An 8,537-nucleotide genomic window follows, 5' to 3' on the forward strand; every position below is an offset into this window, starting at 1 on the left:
CATGGGAACACTACAGTACACAACATCAGACCACAAACTGCAAATATGTACCTGTGGATGGAGGAAAATAACATCTCACCGAGGGTTGAGAATTCACTAGGGAAAGAAAAAGTGTTTGAGGGAAGAGAGACAGGGGCCTCGCATTGATCACTTTCTGCGAAAAGGGTCAAATCAGTCGAGTGAAGCGCAGCAGCTGGACACAAACCATAGCTTGCAGTGCATCAACACCGCTGTCATGGAGGATGTAAACTCGAGCACAGAATTAATGGTGGAACAAACATCAGCGGTGGATTCCACCCAAACTCCCAGACCTGCAGTTGAGCGAAAACTTCCAGGGCACAGGCTGCGTGTGAAGTGGCCAGGTGCTGGGGAGAAAAAGCTGTGGCAGACAGTGAATTCTGGCCTGACTTTGATCCTCGAGCAACTTCGAGGCACAGTGGATAAGAAGTTGGAGAGAATGGGAGACATTATTTACAAGTATGGGGCAGAACGCTTCGGAATACAAGAACCAAAAGGTGCTAAGCAGGCCCCAACCCCACCAGTTTCCAGGAGGCAACAGGAAATTACCGTAGGTGTCTCGTTCAAGAAAGGAGACGACTTAAGGAACTTTGGAAGAAGGTCTCTGGAGTGGAAAAGGAGGGCATAAGCACTCTCCAAGCTGACATTAAAATCTGTCTGGCATCCCTCTGTAAAGCAGAGAATCTACGGAAATGAAGAAGGAAGGAAGAACAAACAAGAAGTCAGTTCTACAAAGATCCCTTCAAATTCCTAAAGACTCTCTTCACCAAGGAAAAAAGTGGAGTTCTAAAAACAACAAAGAACGACCTGGAGGAGCACCTGAGAACAACACACTCTGATCCAAGGCGCTATGAACACCTTGCCATCCCCTCAGACATTCCACCAATTGACCCCCCAGTACATCAATTTGAGATTGGCCCTCCAACATGGAAAGAGGTACAGAAGACAGTCCATTGGGCGAGAACAGCATCAGCCCCTGGGCCAAATGGAGTCCCGTACAAAGTGTACAAGAATGCACCAGATGTTTGTAGGTTTCTTTGGAGGCTCATGAGAACAGTATGGCAGAAGAGAACCATACCCAAAGTGTGGCGTAGGGCAGGTGGAGTCTTGATCCCAAAGGAAAAGAACGCAATGAACATCAGCCAGTTCCGTCCAATCTCCCTGCTTAGTGTTGGAGGGTAAAGTCTTCTTCAGTGTCATTGCACGGAGGATGGCCGAGTATCTGCGCAGAAATGAATACATTGACACATCTGTACAAAAGGCGGGATATCGGGCTTCTCTGGGTGTCTAGAACATGCTAGCATGATCTGGCACCAGATCCAAATGGCAAAGCTGGAGAAAAGGGACCTACGTGTAATCTTTTTGGACCTCGCTAATGCCTTTGGCTTTGTGCCCCATAAGCTCCTTTGGTCTGCGTTCAGCTTCTTCAACATCCCAGACACCATCACAACTTTGGTTAAAGCCTACTTTCAGGACTTGCAGTTCTGCTTTTTAATTCCGGAATTTACAACTTCATGGCAGTGCTTGGAGGTAGGCATCATGGCTGGATGCACAGTCTCTCCCTTGGTGTTTACCATAGCAATGGAGATCATCATTCGAGCCTCAAAATGGGCCATGGGGGGGCAACGAGTTAGCTCTTGTCTGCGCCTCCCTCCCCTCAGAGCCTACATGGATGACATTACCACCCTAACTACCACCGTCCCATGTGCCAGGAGATTACTCAGAAAACTGGAGGAGATTATCAGTTGGGCCCGAATGAAGGTAAAGCCATCTAAGTCGCGCAGCATCTCAGTGGTGAAGGGAGCGCTTGCTGACCAGAGGTTCTTCATCGGAGATGAGCCAATCCCCACAGAATTGGAACAGCCTGTAAAGAGCCTCGGAAGGTGCTACGATGCAAGCCTGAAAGACACAGACCAGATGAAACAACTGTGGAAGGACATTAATGCTGTCCTACGGTCCATTGACAACACCAAGCTACCTGGGAAATTAAAGACCTGGTGCTTCCAGTTTGGTCTCCTACCCCGGGCATTGTGGCCCCTTTCACTTTTTGAGGTCCCCATCTCAATAGTAGAGAAGCTGGAAAGAGGAGTCACAGCCTACATTAAAAAGTTGCTCAGAGTTCCACGGAGCCTCACCACCATAGGCCTTTACGGAGACGATGTCCTCAAGCTGCCCCTCACCAGCCTCACAGAGGAGTACAACTGCACTAAAACACAAAAGCAGATGACATTGAATGATTCTCAGGAGGAGCAATGCACCAACCTTGGCTACTGGGTGAAAATGGAGACCAGCAACAGCGGTGAAGGAGGCAATATCAGCTCTCAGATATGCTGACATCGTGGGGAATGTTCAGCATGGAAGAGGAGGCCTTGGCCTTACAAATAGCCACCCAGCCTGGAATAAATCCACTGCTCAAGCACGAAGGAGGATGGTGGTGGAGGAAGTATATCGTCAGGAGGAGGCTGTAAGGTGGGCCAAGGCAGTCTCCCTTGGCAAACGGGCAGTGGACATGGTGGGACAGTGTCAATAGGAGGAAGCTTAGCTGGAACGATGTGTGGGCCATGGAGGCGAGGAGTCTGAGCTTTACCATCAGAGCCACTTATGACGTCCTGCCAACACCAACCAATCTCTATCAGTGGATTGGTGAAGATCCAGGGTGTGCCCTTTGCTCCAGGCCAGCCTCCCTCCGGCATATACTCACAGGGTGTAAGACCAGCCTCACCCAAGGGCGATACACTTGGCGCCACAACCAGGTCCTAAAGAGCCTTGCGTCCACAATGGAGGAAAAACGATCTCTCATCAATGCCCTTTCACCACCAATATCTAATCACCCATGGGCGACTGCCTTTGTCCAAGAAGGTGCTACAGTTACCAGGAGCAACTCCACACCATCGAAGAGAGGCCAGCTGTGCTTAGCACGTGACTGGAAACTGCTGGTAGATATTGGCCAGCAGTTGGTGTTTCCTCCGGAGATTGCTACTACTACCTTGAGACCTGACATGGTGCTCTGGTTACATTATCGAGCTCACCGTACCCTGGGAGGATTCCGTGGATGAGGCATACGAGCGGAAATATCTACGCTATGCTGAGTTAGCTGCTGAAGCACAACATCGCGGCTGGACCATGGAAGTTCGCCCAGTGAAAGTTGGATGCAGAGGGTTTGTGGCAACATCTACCATCAAACTGCTGAGAGACCTGGGAATTAGGGGCCAGAGCCAGCACACAGCCATCAAAGCTGTATCAGAGGCAGCGGAGAGAAGTAGCCAGTGGCTTTGGATGAAGAGGAATGCCCCCTGCTGGGCCCCCAAGTAACAAGCTTAGGCTGCCATACATAGGTTCATGAGATGTCAGTCATTTGACACCAAAGCGACTCTCACGACTAATTGGGCATGGGTCGCAAGCTTAGGGCTGATCATCCTATAGCTGGCCGCCTCTGGTGAGGGTGTATAGTGTAAAAGGCCGAAACACCCCATGAGCCAGAGGAACACTACTGATGATGCGTCCCAATATTCTACAAACTTCTCCAAGTCTACCATTCACCATTCACTGACAAGCGTAACTGAATCTATTGTACGTGCTTGCACAAGGATAGTAACATCTCATTCTGTGTTTCGTAATCTTTGGACTGATGAGACAAAAATTGAGTTATTTGGTCATAACAAAAAGCGCTTTGCATGGCAGAAGAAGAACACCGCATTCCAAGAAAAACACCTGCTACCTAATGTCAAATTTGGTGGAGGTTCCATCATGCTGTGGGGCTGTGTGGCTAGTTCAGGGACTGGGGCCCTTGTTAAAGTCGAGGGTCGGATGAATTCAACCCAATGTCAATAAATTCTTCAGGATGATGTTTAAGCATCAGTCACAAAGTTGAAGTTACGCAGGGGTTGGATATTCCAACAAGACAATGACCCAAAACACAGTTTGAAATCTACAAAGGCATTCATGCAGAGGGAGAAGTACAATGTTCTGGAATGGCCATCACAGTCCTCTGACTTGAATATCATCAAAAATCTATGGGATGATTTGAAGCAGGCTGTCCATGCTCGGCAGCCATCAAATTGAAATGAACTGGAGAGATTTTATATGGAAGAATGGTCAAAAATACCTCCATCCAGAATCCAGACACTCATCAAAGGCTATAGGAGGCGTCTAGAGGCTGTTATATTTACAAAAGGAGGCTCAACTAAGTATTGATGTAATATCTCTGTTGGGGTGCCCAGATTTATGCACCTGTCTAATTTTGTTATGATGCATATTGCATATTTTCTGTTAATCCAGTAAACTTAATGTCACTGCTGAAATACTACTGTTTCCATAAGGCATGTCATATATTAAAAGGAAGTTGCTACTTTGAAAGCTCAGCCAATGATAAACAAAAATCCAAAGAATTAAGAGGGGTTCCCAAACTTTTTCATATGATTGTATATAGCTTATCACTGGAAGAGTGGTGTAAATACTAGATTGTAAATCGCATCATTTTACAAACTTAATTGCTAGCTGCGTATGTTCTTCGGGACAAAAAACAGCCCAAAGGCACCCTAGCAGTTTTACTATATTTGTGAATATGGAGAGGTGTCTGCTAACTCTTAAGAATTACCCAGTGCAGAGGACGTAGACCCACCTGTGCTTGCTGCCCCACCGGCTTTCATAAGAAGGCACTGGTGATACCATATCTTAGCTGTATCGCCGAGTCCTATTAATCTTTGTCATCAGAAAATACCTCCGGATAGACAGTGTTTTTAGTGAAAACTTCAAGCCTTGCCCTCCATTGCTGAGGTGTTTCACTTGCATGCTGCTGAGCTGCTGTCGCTTCATTTTGACGTTATGTCTCTTCATCTGTGTCATTAGCATGACGTCGTTGTTGCATGGCAGCGTTTGCTTCACACTGGTCTTTCATAGTGAGGTGCATGCAAGTGTCGAAAAAATTTAAAAGTGCATGCATACGCCATCTAGTGGCTGCGAGTGAGCATGAGCAGAGTGGACTGCTCCATACACGCACACACACACACACTTCTTTTATTTATATACAGTATGTCTAATGAAGTAATTATCTTATAGTGGTGTTTCACGTTCTGTTAACTTTTTTAGGAGAAAAACACAGTTCATACTAAAAAGTCAGCTTTCACATACTGTTCTTAAGTGGTTTAGTTTATACTTGAGCACATTAATTACAGTATGTGCACAATTCTAATGAGAATATGCAATCATTCCTGTCCAAAGACAGACATGGTGTAGAATAAGGAGGTCGTGCTCTAAAGCTGCACTTGCTTGCTCATTCAGATGCACTCATCACTCAAACCTGGTAAAGATTTCCTTCTTGTGTCATTAATAAACTTGTACTACCAGGATTTTTATGTATTTTCCAATTGTTTATTGTTGCTTTTGCTATTTTTGAATGATTATTTTTCAGGTTTTTATGTCATTTCTGTTACTTGTTTATTCTTTATGTTTTGTGCGTTTAATTATATTTATGTTTCTTGTGTTTTGTGGGTGGAACCTCAAGAGGCGGGGTCACTCTGACATCACTGCTGAAGGACCGCCCTCTACCTTTTTATGTGAGGTGGAGGAGTTGGCCCTTCAGAGGTGGGTGTTATACAGTATTACAGCCAGGCTTCATTCCCTGGCTTGTATTCTGTTAATTTTGAATCATTTTTTTTTCCATTGGTGTTGTTTATTATTTATTAATTTTGTATTGTCCCTTAACTACTTTGTACTTTATGGGTGGAATCCCAGGAGGTGGGGCCAACTTGATGTCACTGTTGAGTAACAGTGCTAAATGCTGAGTGTTGAACTTTCAGTTGTCCTTTTTCATTTCTTAAGGAGTTCTTTTTATATATATTAAGGCTTGTTTGACAAGTAGCAAAATCAGGAAAAAAAAAACTGGACAAAAAAATCCAAAAACAGAGTGAGGGTCAAAAATACCAAAAGACAAACAAAATGAAACTGCTCATAGCAAAAGTAAGAATGCAAATGCAGAGGTGGTTGTGATCACATTTTTCATTTTTCTCCAACATTAGTTTTGTCATATCAAGTCAAATTTTATTTGTCACATGCAAGTTATATATGCAGAACAATATGCAATGAAATGCTTAGTTGCTTAATTCCAGTGACTGTGCCCTGAAACGAATATTAAGGGACAATAACAATATGTAGCTTTATAGATTCAGCAATCATGAATAGAATTATAAATGCTGTGACACACGTGTGCATGGAAAGCAGCTAAAGGGCTCAAAAGAAGGTAATTTTAAAAAACCAAATGCTGGAAATTCCACCTGGCTCCTATGAAGATGTCACTTCTGGTTCCACCTCCCAAGAACTAGCAGCCCAATGACCTAATTTCTGGTTCCTGTCCCAAGATCCTTCCTCTTCCTGTCGTCTAACTATATATCTGCCATGTTTACTGGCCTGTGCTGTTCTGTTTTGGACCTTTTCACAACCTTTTTCACATTTTGCAGCCAAGTATACGGAAGGCTGCCCCAAACCTCTTTGTGTGTGAAGGCTTGATTATTTACCACAATATGTGTTAAATATTGTCACACACGTGTGCTTAGGGGTCAGCCAAAGGGTCCAATTCAGTAGAAATGGGGAAAAAAGGGTGGGTAATGTGTATTCTTGTCTTCCTATAGATGTACAGAAGAATTACCCATTCTCTCCAAACACTTCTGTCCCATCCTGATGACCTCACTTTCATCCTGTCCTAATAGCCTCACTTCCTTCTCCCTGCCACCTTTCTATAAAAACCATCCATTAACTAATTTTCTTGTCTTTTTGTTGTTTACAGGAAGTTAAATACTGGTATCAGACTTTAAAGATTACTCATGACTTCACAATATATGGGGAGGATCTCCAAACTTTTTTACAGTACACTTTGCCTTATTACAATATTAATAATAAGTAATAATATTAACAAATACTAATTAATAAATAGATGAATTAAATAACTTAATGTGAGAAAGTTAACAATAGGGCATTGTGTATTTTTAGACACTTTCCTTGTTCAAGATGTGGACAGACTGTGGAAACAAGTGGACTTTAGGCGGTGGTAGTGTTTACCTGACAGCAGCACACAAAAGAAGTTGTAGTTGGGATGGCTGGTGTCAGTTTCCCTTGCCCTGGTCTGACATTGCTTGGTGTAGATGTCATGGAAGTTAGTAACTGCACACCCTGTGATGTGTTCAGCTGACCCCACCACCCTTGTGGTCCTGCCGCATGCTGCCTCTCAAACCAGGAGGTGATACTTCCTGTTAGTATATTTTCAATGGTGGATGTATAGAAGTTCTTTAGTCTCTAGGAGGGCAGCCTGAAGTCCCTGAGGCATCTGAGGTGGTACAGATGTTGCCATGCCTTCTAAACCAAATGTTTATGTACCTGGAGTAGGTCAGATCCTCCATGATGTGGTCACCGAGGTATCTGAAACTGTCCACCCTCTCTACCTGAGTGCTGTTAATATTGAGGGGGTGGCAGTGCCTCAGCTGTTTCCTCCCAAAGTCCACAATCAGCTCCTTTGTCTTGCTGCCATTCAAAAGAAGACTGCTGTCCTGACATTCAGGTAAGCCTGCTCATTGTTGTTAGATATCAGGCCTACCACAGCTGTGTCATCAGATAACTTGTATAGCCATGCATTCATATGTGGAGATGGAGTGCAGCAGTGGACTCAGGACACAGTCCTGTGGAGCCCCTGTGTTGAGAGTGAGGGATGATGAAGTGTGGCCACCCACTCGGACCACCTGGAGTCTGCCTGACAGGAAATTAAAAGCCCAGCTGCGCAATGGAGTACTCAGAACACAGGACCCTGAGGCTGGTGATGAGCTTAGAGGGGTTTATTGTGTTAAATGATAGTCTACAAATAGCATCCCTGCATACTACCCTCTCTTGTTGTTGAGGTGCGCCAGTACAGTATGAAGAATCAAGGTGATGGCTATTGGTAGTCTATGGGTTTGTTAATATGGAGACTCATTTTGGCATTAATACATTTGCTCTATGTGCGGTAGTATTATCATGTCTCATGGGACGTTGTGTTGTTTCAGTTATGGATGTCACTATTTTGTTACCATTGCTGCAAAGGTGCTGTGTTCTGGTAACCAGAAGTGTCAAGCATCACAACCCTGAAAGCATCTGGGATTACAAATAAGAAGAACTAAAACTTTCATCATTGGTGTGTGATTCTTGAAATTGTATTTTGGTTTTCATCTGCATGATAGTTTTTTTTGACATTAAACTTCCTGGTTAGTGTTTCAAACTTAGATGAAAGTAGGACTTACTCTCTGGTTGGTTGTTAAACTATATACTACTTGCCTCCCCATGGTGGTGCAACACAACTGAAGCCACTGTTGTAGACTCCACTTTTTGTCCCCAACCCCTCTGCCCAGTGATTACTGCCCAAAGTTTGGATGTTTTCTATACACAGAGAACTACAGACAGATGGAGTACGTTACCAAGTAGTGTGGTAGACAGGTGAACACCAGCTTTCGTTGGCTAAATAGCACGTTCTGAAAGAAACTTTGCCAAGCCGACCCAGA

Source organism: Erpetoichthys calabaricus, chromosome 4, assembly GCF_900747795.2.
Source record: "Erpetoichthys calabaricus chromosome 4, fErpCal1.3, whole genome shotgun sequence".
Taxonomy (NCBI): Eukaryota; Metazoa; Chordata; class Cladistia; order Polypteriformes; family Polypteridae; genus Erpetoichthys; species Erpetoichthys calabaricus.